Source organism: Halichoerus grypus, chromosome 10 (genome assembly GCF_964656455.1).
Source record: "Halichoerus grypus chromosome 10, mHalGry1.hap1.1, whole genome shotgun sequence".
In the NCBI taxonomy this organism is placed as follows: Eukaryota; Metazoa; Chordata; class Mammalia; order Carnivora; family Phocidae; genus Halichoerus; species Halichoerus grypus.
Genome location: NC_135721.1, coordinates 52,811,217 through 52,826,783, shown reverse-complemented (window position 1 = coordinate 52,826,783; position 15,567 = coordinate 52,811,217). Strand labels below are relative to the sequence as shown.

Sequence of the window (15,567 nt, the reverse complement as noted above, 5' to 3'; positions counted from 1 at the left end):
GTTTATTTCTAATAGTTCATGGTTTGAACATGGTTCAAAATTCAAGGCCTCCCTCCTATCCCACCCTGTAGACATCCAATTCCCCTCCCAAGGGACAATGTTGCCAGTTTCTTGAATACTTCTTAGCAAGGATGAACGAATCAAACACAAGCCTTCACATTTTTTAACCAAAAGAACCACAGCTAACAAAATTCACTTTTCAGTGCTTTAAAGAAAAACAAGAAGTGTTTGCATTAGTTTATAATTACTCTATAAAAGTTCAGTATCAGGTCTCTTAGCATATACATTCTTGAAAAAGATAATTTTCTTCTAAATTACATTACTGTTTTCATTCCTTTAAGAAATCAGACTAATTCATACAAATAATTTTAATCATTGATAGCAGAAATACAAATATATTAAAAACCATAACTTCCTAGAAGAAAATCTTTTTAAAAAAAGTAAATCAAATGTTATGCAGCCCAAGAGTATACATGTATTATAGCCCACAATATTAGAGACTGAGACTGCAAACTGTTGTTGAAAATTCAAATATATGGCATTCTCATTAAAAGAACTTAAAAGTTAAAGAATAGATTTTTTAAATATAGAATTATCTTAAAATGGAATAAAAACTATACAAGTACAGACTGTACAACTACCATCTGCTGCTCTGATATGAAGTAGTTCATATGCAATTGGTAAAGGGAGTCGTGTCAATCAGTAGAGCACAGAAATGTCGCTGGTGCAGACGGACTTTTCCTAGTATGTTATGAAGGAAGGGAAAAGGACCAAGTTTTCTCAAAATAAAGACCAAGTCTTGATAAAATAAGAAAATCTTAACAAAAAAAGATGAAAACAAACAAATGCCTTTAGAGAAAACAACAGCAAGTTTAGTGGCTTCAAAAACTTCAAGGCTTTCCAACATTGTTATCTGGTGAAAAGTACTGGTAACATGAACAGCTGCAAAAGTACTTCCTCATCTCTCCACCTCCGCCTCTCCCCACCACGGAGCCTCAAAACACAATTAACAAAGGTGACTATACCCTGGCTCATTATTTAATTTTTACAAAATTAGTTTCTGCTGAAGCAGATATCCTCAAGGACCTTGAGGAAAATCCAAAATAGGAAGCACGAGTCCTAGTTTAAGGCTAATAAATGAATTGCTATGGTGCTTAATACAAATGCCAGAGGTTATTTGTGCTAAAATTTTTTTAAGATTTTATTTATTCATTTGAGACACAGAGATAGAGAGAGAGAGCACGAGCAGGGGGAGAGGCAGAGGGAGAAGGAGGAGAGGGAGAAGCAGGCTCCCAGCTGAGTCAGGAGCCCGATGCGGGGCTCTATCCCAGGACCCTGGGATCATGACCTGAGCCGAAGGCAGACACTTCACCATCTGAGCCACCCAGGCACCCCCGTGCTAAAATAAGATCCTAATAGTTTTTCTAAGCACCCTGTTAACAAAGCTGCAAAGTGGTCTATCCAATCCATACTTTCCCCAGACATGCGATTTTTGCAACATCTGAGGTTTGCAAGAATACATACATTTTACTATAACAGAAATGCCTTTCTTAATGATTCATCTAAAACACTGCTTCCAACAGCAAAATACACACCTCATAAACACATCAACTGCAAAGAGCCTTTTAATCCCTCTATTAAAGAGTATTCCTTCTTTAATGAACAGATGTTAAAAGCAAACTGTTCAAATAAACCTTATTTTCTAATTTTCTGTGATGAAACTGGATACCCTTACTCTTGGAGAAAAAAAAACTTAATTGTAAGTCCCTAAAATGTTTTTATTTATTTACATGTCTCCTGTGCCACCTCAGACCAGAGACCACAACTCTTCATTGTTCTTCTGTACACTGCATATAAAAGGTGCTCAATAAATGTTTTAAATGAGTATTCTAAGAATTTCAGCTTTAAAACTTACTGATCAAAATGCCATCAGAATTTAGAGTAAAATTACTAATCTAATCAGACACCAATTAGCAAACCTTTCAGAACAGTTTCTCCAAGTTCATAAATTTTGCTGAAAACTACTCTCCCCTCTCTACATACCAAGGATGAGTTAACTACTTTTTTCTGGTAATCTTCAGTTTTGCCTTAGTTTACAACCACAAACCAGAAAAGGTGATGAGGAAATTGAACATAATAGATCACTAAAGTACATCACAAGTGGAAAAGGAAAGGCATGTGTCCACCAGCTCTAGAGTGTATCATTAATTGGAAAGAACAAAGGCCAAAATGTAGCATACTTAACGGACACTTACGATTCCATTTACTAAGGCTGGGACATAAAGTAACAGTTTATCAAGTCACATTATTAAACTGAAACTGAGGTGAAGGATTATTTAAATTGCCTAGAAAACCCCACTAATCCAGAAGACAGCATTCCAGTCTTGACAAATGAATAACAAATATTAAGAATAATAAAGATAAATCATAAGCCATCAAATAAATAGACTTAACACTGCCAACAGTAATCTTTCTAAAAGGCACATTCAGCCAAATTGCTAGCGCTTGTGCTTACAAATTTGTAGTGGCTTCCTAATACAATCAGGATAAAAAATCTAGAGCCCTTGACAATATTTAGCCTCAATTTAAATTTCCATCCTTCTCTTCCCCTATTATCTTTACCTTAGCTACAACGCTCTCGGCACAGTTGTTCAGATAGCATAAAATTCATGCCTCCATTTCCTTATATACCCTCTACTGGAATGTCCTTCCCTGAACTCTCCATTTAGGAGACCCGTATCAGTTTTTCTCTGATTTAAAAAGGGGGGGGGGCGGATACTAACTGTAATCCTGTAGTTATTAAGTATCACTAATTCATTCTCTGGCAAAAGCCCTTAAAGCAACCTTTAAAACCATTTTCTGTCTTTTGCTTTAAATATCTTATGAAATACTATAAAACAGTTGATATCTATTCTGGATGAGTAGTTACAACTTTCCTCAAAGCCAAAGCAATGTGCCAGCGATCCCCCTTTAACAATAATTGGCTTTTTTAAAAGCCCCTGAGGTAAGACCTGGAGGGAGTGAGCTCTATCTAAATCTTCTATTCACCACCATTCTCACACATCCCTTGCAGCCGACACTCACCCTGAGATTCTTTAAGAAACCAGTTTAATTTGAAAGAAGGCATTATCTATTCTCCAGCCACCCATTTATTTCCTCCTTTCTGTCCCTTCCTTCCTGCTTACCCCACAGTGGTAAGACACAAACTACTCAGTATTTACTATCTAGCTGAGGCTAGCTGAACTGGAGGACTCTACCTAATTAATTACAGTATTTTTAAATGGTTAGCCTAGAAGGCAAAGCCATAAATATTTTTTAAAGCCAAGATCGAAGAAAGCTGGTTTTCAAAAACAAATGGCAAAAATAGCTATTTTAGGTGTGGAACAGAGTGATCTGTGTGGTCTTTCCTGTCACCAGAGAAGCAGTTACTCAGCATGTTCACTTGCCAGCATTGCAGAGCAGATGTGCTGCAGGATTAAACGTATGCTCAAGTATGAAATGGCATCGCAGTTCTTGAAATACGGGCATTTACCAGTCTCCTACAAATTAGGCACAGATCTCTGAAAGAGATTAAACCCCTTGTGGTAATACCTCTAAATGTTTCAGATCTGCACTTAGTACAAGTTAAATATTAAAGAACAAATTCCAATTTTGGGTACCAACTTTCATCAAAGATTTTTTCTACTGCTTGGGATCATACTCCCTTAAAACAGATGGACAAGGGGAAAAAAACAAACCTCACCCTCTTGACTCATCTTGTGACTCAGAGATACTCGTTTTCATGTTTTGCCAAGTTAAAACATGTTATTTTTCTACTTTTTGTAAGGATACCTTTGGAAAGACTATCACTTTTAATAGTTGAAAATGCCCACCTATTCAATTTATGTTATACAAAGTACTAAAATAAAGAATCTTATTAAGTGATACATCATTCTCTAAAATTTAAACAGGACATTAAAAAGTTGGATCTTTTCGTCAGAGTTTATGAAATATGAAGTTATTAATAAGGAACTGATGGACTGCTAACACTGAAAACACCAAATTAAACTGCTGAGACCTTACCCAGATCAATGCACCCTGACTATATTCAGGATAAAAGGTAAAATTGATGAGGGAACAGTAGGCAAGCTGAGGACAAAGCAGAAGCTGATACCCACCCCACCATGGGATATATATATATATGACATTCCTCAGGCACTCCTGGCTGCCCTAAAGGAAAAACAAATAGTTAACTTGTAGAGACCACAATCCTGCAAGACCTTGGTCTCCCTCAGTTTACTTACAAAAGCCTTAGCAATAGGTTCCAGAAGGGAATATAAATACAATTAAATGTCTTTATAACCTGCAGCCCACTGACAGATACTTGAAGTGGTCAGAGTGTAATGTTCCTCCAGGAAGTTCCCAACTATCTTAATGTTAATGCCTTATTAGAGGGGTAAACAACCTTAACTTGACAATAGCAAGGCCTCCGGTACTGTGAGTATTCTTTAGCATATGAAAGTTCTTTCAGAAACCTCCCTTTTTCCTTATCTCCCCCAACCCCATAGCATATAATCAGCCACCCCACACAACCCCGGTGCAGCAGCTCTTAACTGCCCACGGGTCCTGTCCCCGTGCGTTAATAAACCACCATTTTAGGGGCACCTGGGTGGCTCAGTCGTTAAGCATCTGCCTTCAGCTCCGGTCATGATCCCAGGATCCTGGGATCGAGCCCCGCATCAGGTTCCCTGCTCAGCAGGAAGCCTGCTTCTCCCTCTCCCATTCCCCCTGCTTGTGTTCCCTCTCTCGCTGTCTCTGTCAAATAAATAAATAAAATCTTAAAAAAAATAAAAATAAACCACCATTTTACACCAAAGATGTCTCAAGAATTCTTTCTTGGTCATCGGCTCTGGACTCCACCCCACTGAACCTCACCTATATTCCAAAACCACATCAAAATCTAGATGGTTACTCATTTTAACAAGTGATTTCAGGAATCTTATTAACACATAAAATAAGAATTTCTTTTAGGGGCGCCTGGGTGGCTCAGTCGTTAAGCGTCTGCCTTCGGCTCAGGTCATGATCCCAGGGTCCTGGGATCGAGCCCCGCATCGGGCTCCCTGCTCAGTGGAAAGCCTGCTTCTCCCTCTCCCACTCCCCCTGCTTGTGTTCTCTCTCTCGCTGTGTCTCTCTCTGTCAGATAAATAAATAAAATCTTTAAAAAAAAAAAAAAAAAAAAAAAAAGAATTTCTTTTAGAGAGCTCATTTGGCTACAGTTTATTTTTTGCATTGCTTTGTGGCAGGTTTTTTAGTTTTTAATTCCAGTATAGTTAACATAAAGTGTTGTATTAGTTTCAGTTGTACTATATAGTGACTCAACAATCCCATACATCACCCAGTGCCCATCACAAGTGCCCTCCTTAATCCCCATCACCTATTTCCCCCATCCCCCTACCCACCCACCTCACCTCTGGTAACCATCAGTTCTCTAGAGTTAAGTGCCTGTTTCTTGGTTCGGGTCTTTTTTTCCCTTTGCTCGTTCTTAAATTCCACATATGAGTGAAATTGTATGGTATTTGTCTTTCTCTGACTTACTTCTTTTAGCATTATACTCTCTGGTTCCATCCATGTTGCTGAAAATGGCAGTTTCATTCTTTTTATAGCAGAACAGTATTCCGCTGTGTGTGTGTGTATATATATATATATATACACACACACACACACACAATCTCTTTATCCATTCATCTATCAATGGACACTTGGACTCCTTTCATAATTTAGCTATAGCAAATAATGCTGCTATAAACACAGGGGTGCACATATCCCTTTGCTGTTTTTGTATTTTGGGGGTAGGTACCCAGTAGTGCGATTACTGGATTGTAGGGTTATTTTTAACCTTTTGAGGAACGAATCTCCATGTTTTCCCACAGTGCCTGCACCAGTTTGCGTTTCCCCCCAATAGTGCAAGAGGGTTCCTTTTTCTCCACATCCTCATTAAGACTTGTTTCTTGGGTTTTTTATCTTAGCCACTCTGACAGGTGTGGAGTGGTATCTCATTGTAGTTTTGATTTGCATTTCCCTGATGATGAGTGATGTTGAGCATCCTTTCATGTGTCTGTTAGCCATTTGTATGTCTTCTTTGGAGAAATGTCTGTTCATGTGTTCTGCCCATTTTTAATTGGATTATTTGTTTTGGGGGCGTTGAGTTGTATCAGTTCTTTATGTATTCTGGATACTAACCCTTTATCAGATATGTCATTTGTAAGTATCTTCTCCCATTCTGTAGATTGCCTTTTAGTTTTGATTATTTCCTTTGGTATGCAGAAGATTTTTATTTTGATGAAGTCCCAAGAGTTTATTTTTGCTTTTGTTTCCCTTGCCTCAGAAGACTTATCTAGAAAAATGTTGCTACAGCTAATGTCAGAGAAATTACTGCCTGTGCATTCTCTTCTAGAACATTTATGGTTTCAGGTCTCACATTTAGGTCTTTAATCCATTTTGAATTTATTTTTATATGTATGGTTTAAGAAAGTGGTCTAGTTTCATTCTTGCACATGTGGCTGTCAAATTTTCCCAACAACATATATTGAAGACAGCTACAGTAAATTTTAATAAATACTGTCAACTGGACATATTAGTACTAGAGTAATATAATACTAAGAGATAGAAAGTTGCATATTCATTCATCACTCTCTCAGATAAAGAAACACAACCATGTCCCTTCATATTTTTTCTCATTTAGAAAAAATGAATAAAAGAGATTCCAAAATAGTATTATATAATAGAGACATCTCGGTCTCTAGCTGCTAAAGCATTATTATTATTACTACATACACCCTAAGCTGCTACTCCACTGTCAGGGTTAAAAGAAAAACTTTGAAGTCTAAGCTCTTTTAGGTGATTCTGAGATTTCTCAAAATGAAAAGAAATAAGCAGAATGGTAGAAAATTAACTTTCCATGAACTTTAGCCAATTCCCAATAATTGTGTAATAGCCAATTTATAAATAACTTACTACTAGTCTACTAATCATGTAAGAACAAAAACAAAGTCTTTTCAAATCCTTCTAGCAGTAATAATATTTTGAAAGAAACCTAAATGTAATGTGGGATCCTGTTTAGAATCCTGGAAAAGAAAACTTTTCAGATGTCACCAGTTTTTTCACTAAAATATGCAGTTTAATAGTATTGTACCAATGTTAATTTCTTGATTTTGGTAACTGTACTATGGTTTAGTGAGACATTAACATTAGAGGAAGCTAGATGAGAGATACCTGGGAACTCTAGTATTTGAGACCTTTTTATAACTTTTTTAAAATAATTTCTCCTTAAGTCTCCTCTAATTTGTGACAACTCTTACCTCTTCCCTTGTCTTCCACGATATTGAAACTTTTAATCCAGTATTTTGTAAAATGTCCCTCAGCTTGAGCTTGTTGATATTTTCTCATGATTAGGATGAATTTGGGCATCTGGGGCAAGAATACCATAGAAATGATGATGTGTCCCTACCAGCACATTGTTATCAAAGGATTCACAAGGTCAATGTGTTTTTGCTAGTGATGTTAACTTTGATCACTTGGCCAGCGTGGTGTCTGTCAGATTTCTCCACTATAAATCTACTACCTTTCCCTCTGTATTAAAAAATATCAGGGAATCGGGGAAAGGGGGCGCCCCCCACCGCAATACTTTGAGACTATGCATATATCCTATTTCTCCTAAAACTGTGACCTAATTTTAGCATCCATAGGTGAATCTTGTGTGCAAGATTTTATTACTATGGTATCTGCTTAATAATGATTTTCTTTTCCCCTCTTTCTTCCTACATTAATTGAAATGTTCCTATTTAAGAAAAAATTTAAAACTGTCCCTTCTCCCCATTTCTTTCTTTATTCAATTATTCATATCACAGCATGGATTCACAGATATTTATTTTATTCTACAGGTTAAAATCCAATAATATTCATTACTTGTTAATCAAAGTTTTCCAGCTTTGTTTAGGTACTTACTACCTCAGGTTGGCTCCTGTATGACCTATCAACAATCCCTATTTTGAGCACCTCCTTAATTTCTGGCACCATAAAATATTCCAGCCTCATCCTGACTATACATGATGTTTCCAAGAAGAGATTCCTCAATCTATTTTGTATGGCAGAATATTTAGAACTATATTATAGAATGAAAACTATTAGGAAAGATTACTGTAATAAGGAATCTCTCTCTCAGAAATATTCTGGAAAGAGCCATCGGGCATGACAAAACTACTTATGAAGAAACATGTACTGAATTACTCTCATAAAGACTATCACAAGAATAAAGCACTATAGTTTTATCAATACAAGGTATTGGGTAGTTTCTCAACATAAAGTTTGATTTTAAAGTCTCTTGTAAAATGTATCTCCTACAAAGGTAATGAGTAATGTATTTTCATGTTACCCCAAATAAGATGCAAAAACCACCAGAGGGCGTAGTAGAGATGGTCACAGATAAAACCTTCATAAGCAGTTCCCCAAAAAACCCCCAAATTCTGTACTGACCTTGTGTATAGACAAGAAGTTTAATATTTATATTCTGCAAGGAACTGTTTGACAACAAAAAAAGAACCCTACCAATATCATTAGAGAAATGAAAAAGTATTTTATGAAGTATGAACACAAGTCACACTAATTTGTGCTGTTTTTTCTTACAAAGAAAAACTGTCATCCACTTAAAAGGTCTAGATTTTAGGGTTATATCATAATTTTCTAATGCAAGAGGCAACATGCACTTTTGGTGTTTCTAGATTATAATTTTTATATAATTTAAAAATGAAGTAGGGGCACATGGGTGGCTCAGTTGGTTAGGCATCTGCCTTTGGCTCAGGTCATGATCCTGGGGTCCTGGGATCAAGTCCCACATTGGGCACCCTGCTCAGCAGGGAGTCTGCTTCTCCTTCTCCCTCTGACCCTCCCCCCTGCTTATGCTCTCGCTCACTCTCTCTCTAATGAATAAAAAATCTTTTTAAAAAAACGAATTGTCAAATATGTGAAAGCTAGACATCAGTACCAAGAATTACCGAGTTGTAAAATGCTATTAAGAAATTTTAAGCCAATTTTGAGAAATAACTGACATTCCAAAAGTATATTATTAAATACATAGTTCTATAGGTTTTGACAAATGTATACACCTATGTAAGTAAGCATCACTACAATCAAGATAAAAGCACATTTCCATCATCCCAAAATGTTCCCCTGAGCCCTTCTGCAGTCAAATCACATCCCCTACCACCAATTGCAGGTAACCACTGTTCTGCTTTCTGTAACTAATTATGTCTAGAATTTCATATAAATGGGATTATACAGGATGTACTCTTGTATCTGTCTTCTTTTTCTCATCTAGTTCTTTTACATTAATTCAAACTGTCTCATATGTCACTAGTTTGTTCCTTTTTATTGCAGAATAGTATAGTCCACTGTATGGATATACACTTTTTTTTTAAGGCATTCATGGGTTACTAGACATACCTGCTATTTCCTGTTTGGGCCTATTAGGAATAAAGCTGCTAAGAATATTCACAAATTCTTTTTGTAAACAAATGTTTTCCTGGACTTGCTAAGTCACACGGGGTAAGCATATATTCAACTTTCAGAAACCATCAAAAAGTTTTCCAGAGCGGTGTACCATTTTACACTCTCATCATCAATGTAGGAGAACTCCAGGAGCTCCACATCCTTGTCAACATGTGGTACTGTCAGTCTTTTTAAGTTTAGTCATTCTAGTGGGTAGTACCGCTATGTAGTTTTAATCTGCACTTCTCTGAGGACTAGTGATCTTGAGCATCTTTTTCATGTGATTATTGTCAATTCATCTATCTTCGTTTGTGAAGTGACTGTTCAAATCTTTTACCCTTTTAAAAACTGGGTTGTCTGAAAGAGTTGTGAAATTCTGTCTGTATACTGACTGATGCAAGTCCTCTGTCAGGCATAGGTATTTCAAGTATTTTCTCCCAGTCTGTAAGCTGCCTTTCCATAGGTGTCTTTTAAAGACCAAAAATGTGGGGCGCCTGAGTGGTTCAGTTGGTTGAGCATCTGTCTCTTGATTTTGGCTCAGGTCATGATTGGGGTCATCAGATTGGGCCCTGCGTCGGGCTCCACACTCAGTGCAGAGTCTGCTTTGAGACTTTCTCTCTCTCCCCCTCTCATGCTGCCCCTCCCCAGCCCCATACTCAATAAATAAAATCTTAAACAGCAAAAATGTTTTATTTTGATGAAATCCATTTTTTCTTTTACGATTCATGTTTTATGTGTACTAAAAATCTTTGTCTATCCTGGTTGTGAAGATTTTCTCCTATAAGTTTTCTTCTAGAAGTTCCATAGTTCTAGCTTTTATGTTTAAATCTATGACCCATGTAATTTTTTGTATATGGTATAAGTAAGGGTAGAGGCAAATTTTTATTCCATATAGAAATATAATTATATTTTGTTGAGAAGTATCCCTTACAATGGTATCTTTGACGCATTTGTGAAAAATCAACTCTACAGGGGGACCTGGGTAGCTCAGTCAGTTGAGCATCCAACTCTTGATTTTGGCTCAGGTCATAATCTCAGGGTTGTGAGATAAAGCCCTGTGTCAGGTTCTATACTCAGCACAGTCTGCTTGAGATTCTCTCTCCCTCTACCCCTCCCGCTCATGCTCTCTTAAATAAATAACTCAATCTTTTTAAAAAATCAACTATACAAATCAGTATGTTGTACACCTTAAATTTATACAATGTTACATTGTTATATTGACACAATGTCAACTATATTTCAATTAAATAAAAATTAGAAACCAATCAAATTATATATTTACCAGTGAAGCTACACGTATGTATGTATGTATGTATGTACGTATTTATATGGATCTATACCCTCTACTCTGTTCCACTGATTTGTCTATCTGACACCAATACCAGTCTTATGTTTTATAGTAAATCTTTAAATCAGGGAGCATTGTCCTCATACTTTGTTGTTCTTTTTCAAAATTGTTCTGGCTCTTCTAAGACCTGTACATTCCATATGGAATTAACAATTAGTTTGGTAATTTTTACAAAAAGCCTGCTGAGAATTTGCTAAGGATTGACTTGCATCTGTAAAATCAGTCTGAGTAGAACTGATGCCTTAACAGTATCAAGTCTTCCAATCCATGAATGTGGTTATTTCTCTTCATTTATTGAGGTCTTTTTAAGTTTCTCTTAGTAATGTTTTATAGTTATGCATACAAATCTTACATATATTAGGTTAAATTTTTACATGAATAGCTCATGTTTTTTATTTTTTGTAAATGGTATTTCTGTCAATTTCATTTTAATTATTATGACTATATAAAACTTCCACTGATTTTTGCATTTGCATACTGTCCTTGTATCCTGCAATATTGCCAAAATCACTTATTTCTAGTAACTCAAGATTTGCTATATACACAATGACATCATCTGAAAATAAAGACTATTTTTTACTCCTTCCTTCCTAATCTGCACGTATTTTATTTCTTTTTCTGGACTTAATGTATTGACCAGGACTTCTAGTACAATTTTGAGTACATTTGGTCAAAGTGAAAAACTATGCCTTTTTCCCAGTCTTAGGTGGGAAGCATTCAGGCTTTCATCATTAAGTATGATGTTAACTATAGGTTTTTTTTATAGATGCTTTATCAAAGCTAGAAAGTTCCTTTCTATTCCTGATTTGCTAAGAGTATTTACCACTGAACCCTGTCAAAGATCTGGCTACATCTATTGATAAAATCATGGTTTTTTTCTTATTCTGTCCACATAGTGAATTATATTGTTTTTTATTTAAAAATCATACTCTGAGGATAAATTCCACTTGGTCATGTTTTATTGTCCTTTTTACATATTGCTGGATTTGATTTACAAATATTTAAAGACTTTTGCATTACATTCATGGCGAATGTTGGTCTATAGTTTTCTATAATGTCTCTGATACTGCCAATGGTGTAATGCTAGCTTCTATTTTCTGAAGGAATCTAGATTATGATTTTTTTTTCATTAAATGTTTGCTAGAATTTACCAGTAAAGCCATGTGGCTTGGGTTTCTTTGTGGAAAGATTTTTTTTTTTTTAAGATTTTATTTATTTATTTATTTAACAGAGAGAGAGAGATCGCAAGAGCAGGAACACAAGCAAGGGGAGTGGGAGAGGGAGAAGCATGCTTCCTGCCAAGCAGGGAGCCCAATGTGGGACTTGATCCCAGGACCTGGGTATCATGACCTGAGCTGAAAGCAGACACCTTACAACTGAGCCACCAAGGCTCCCTGCGGAAAGATTTTTAAATAAGAATTCAGGTTCATTAACAGATACAATTCTATTAAGATTTTCTACTACTTTTGTGTCAGTTTTAAGGTTTTTGTTTTTGCAGAAATTTTTCCATTTATTCTAAGGTGTAGAATTTATTGGCATAAAATTCTTCATAATATTCCCTTATTATCTTTTAACATCTGTAGGGTCTGTAATGATTTCAGTTCTTTTGTTACTGATATTGGTAATTGTGTTTTCTTTCTTCTAGAATGTTCCTTCAAAATGTGAATGCTGTGGGGCGCCTGGGTGGCTCAGTCGTTAAGCGTCTGCCTTCGGCTCAGGTCATGATCCCAGGGTCCTGGGATCGAGCCCCGCATCGGGCTCCCTGCTCGGCGGGAAGCCTGCTTCTCCCTCTCCCACTCCCCCTGCTTGTGTTCCCCTCTCTCACTGTGTCTCTCTCTAATAAATAAATAAAATCTTTAAAAAAAAAAAACACAAAACAAAAACAAAATGTGAATGCTGTATGTTCCACTGACTTCTTCCTACCTTATATAAAAGGCATAGCCAAAAATGATCCATCACACCAGAACTCACTCAGGAAAATGAATGTTGTCCAAAAACGTCAAAATAAGCTGCACAGTTGCAGTAATCTTAAAATTCTTTCTTAAAATTGTTTTCAGAGCTAATGAGCTTCAGAAGAAAATTTGTCATAGAAAAGCTGTGTAATGCAATTTGTTCAAAGAAACCTTGGAGATGAAAAACTCAAGATGAGGAAGCAGACCCAGAGAGTTAAGTAACTTGCTCAATGCTATAAAGCTTGATGGCAAAGCTGAGTGACAGGATTTCTTAAAATACTTTCTGATCTAATTTCTCTTCCTATGTTAGTTCCATGTGAACAGTTAGTACAGAAGCTTAGGCTAAGAGATATTAGACACTGCTGTTCCTCAACCTGCATTTTCGGCCTAAGTGTGGAGGAAAGGGAATATAAGAATGTTCTCACTCCAGACAGATAAAAATCAAACCATATAATTCTGAGAGGCTCTCCAACTTATACATTACTGGTTTTCCTACTGAAGGTGTTTGTATTGATGTTGTTTTTCTCCTTTTGGTTTATCTACATTGTGGTTCTAATCAAAATAGGCAATAAGCTACTGAAAAAGCACATATTTATAAGATATATTTATAAGATCATAAAAACACGAGTTTTCTGTTATTAATAACCATGGCTTAAAAGTCACACCTTTTTTTTTTTAAACCTAAGCATACACTGTGTAGGTCAGTAGTATATCTTACTCAAAAGATACAGCTCTTAAAGATTTCCATTGTTTTGTAAGTCAAATCCAACCCCAACCCATTACACATCATATTCTCCAGGTTTTCCTCTTATTTTTATCTGTTCCTATGTTCTGTTGCATTTAAACACTTAGTTGCACTTTAGTTTTGTACAACTCCCCATCCCAAACTCCCCCCAAAATATGGTATTTTCACAAAAGAATGCATATTTAAGAGTCTTCTTTTACTTTACAACACCAATTATTCAAGACTTATTTATGGCTGCTCCAGAGTTCAATCTGGTTTATCAATAATGTGACACTATATACTCAGGGTTGTTTTTTTTTCTTATTGACCTGCCTTTTACATTAAGAAATTCTGGAAGGGAAGAAGGAAGGGAAGGAAGGTAGGTTCCAGCACACAATTTATATAATGGCTTCTCTTTCTTCTTGAAGACATTTTTCACAGACAATTCTAGCTTCTTGCTTTAATTTGTACCAGTTGTTTTCTAGCTCACTGGCATAGCAGTTATCCTTTTCTCTAAGACACCTTTTCACTGGTGTCTTAGAGATCTGGTTTCTTGGATCTCATTTCATCTTCTTTAACTTCTATTTCATTTTTCTGGGTACATATTCAAGAACTTATGAAAGGTAAATTTCCCAAGTCTTTAAATTTCTGAAAATGTCTTTAATTTGATCTCATACCTGAATAATCATTGCAACTGGTACCAAATTCTGGATTTAGGAATTCAGAACTTTGAATAAATTGCTCCACAGCTTTCTAATATCTACTGCTGCTGCTAAGAAATCCAATGCCAACAGACTCCTATTCTTTTTAGGCAATTTTTTTCCCTGTCTAGCAGCTTTCAGGGTTTTCTTTCTACTTTTAGAATTTTAAAATTACAAAAGAAGTTGAGACTAAATGTTGATCCTTTTTCACCAAAACTTCTTGGTTATCACAATGCTCTTTCAATCAGAAGATTTGATTTTACTTATCTCCTACTATTTCACTGATTAGTTTTGCTTCTATTTTATCTATTACATCTCTTGAAATTTACTCTGGGCAGATGCTATTACTCGCTGTATTTGTGCCCCAAATCTTTCCTTTTTTGTATATTTTTCCTTACCCTTTACTATAACATTCTGAAGGAGATCCAAGAATTCATTATACTTTTGCTAACTGGTTGGCTAGGCTTTTTCACCAGTTAAAGTAACTAACTTCTACATACCACTATAAAATTCTTGAAAAAAAAAACCTTTTTTAAAAGATTTTATTTTTATTTATTTGACAGAGAGAGAGACAGCCAGAGAGGGAACACAAGCAGGGGGAGCAGGAGAGGGAGAAGCAGGCTTCCCGCTCTGTGGGAAGCCTGATGCGGGGCTCGATCCCAGAACCCTGGGATCATGACCTGAGCCAAAGGCAGACGCTTAACGACTGAGCCACCCAGGCACCCCAAAATTATTGAAATTATGGTGGACTATCACATTATATGTCATGCACTTCATTGTTAAAACCTCAAATTTGTAAGTGCTACCACACCAAAATTGGATAGTCTAGCACCTCAGTTTTTCTTAACACTACCTGCCTAAAAACTTAAAATATTTAGAACCTAGCAGACAATCCAGGATTTTTTTTTAAGTTATCTATAACAAAAAACAAGGTGAACAACTCAAAACCCAGATGTTCAAGTCATACACTATGCTTTAGAAAACTTTTCATCTTTCTCTCCGTTATTCAGCTCTAAAGTTTTACTCAAAGAAAGCAGAATGTAAGTAATTCTCAGTGGACAGGCAAAATAAAGAGTTCAGGATCACTAAATTACTAAGTAAATGGTAAATCATGGCTGGTAGATTAACAAACATGAACTATGTGATACATTTATGAATATTTTAATCAAAATAACAAATGTAAAAGTCAATTTCAAAGTTAATGACAAAAAAGTTTTCTAATATTAAATAGTACAGTAGGAATAAAATGGTTTTTTAAAAAGATTTTACTTATTTGAGAGAGTGCATGTAAGAAAGGGGGAGCACAAGCATGAGGAGGGG

At 36.0% G+C, this 15,567-nt stretch overlaps 1 protein-coding gene across 4 annotated transcripts in view; it reads right to left on the bottom strand.

Annotated features, from left to right (window-relative positions):
* Positions 1-15,567, bottom strand: part of PPP3R1 (protein phosphatase 3 regulatory subunit B, alpha) — a 77,955-nt gene that overhangs the window by 22,343 nt on the left and 40,045 nt on the right. The gene's annotated exons all lie outside the window — the stretch shown is intronic.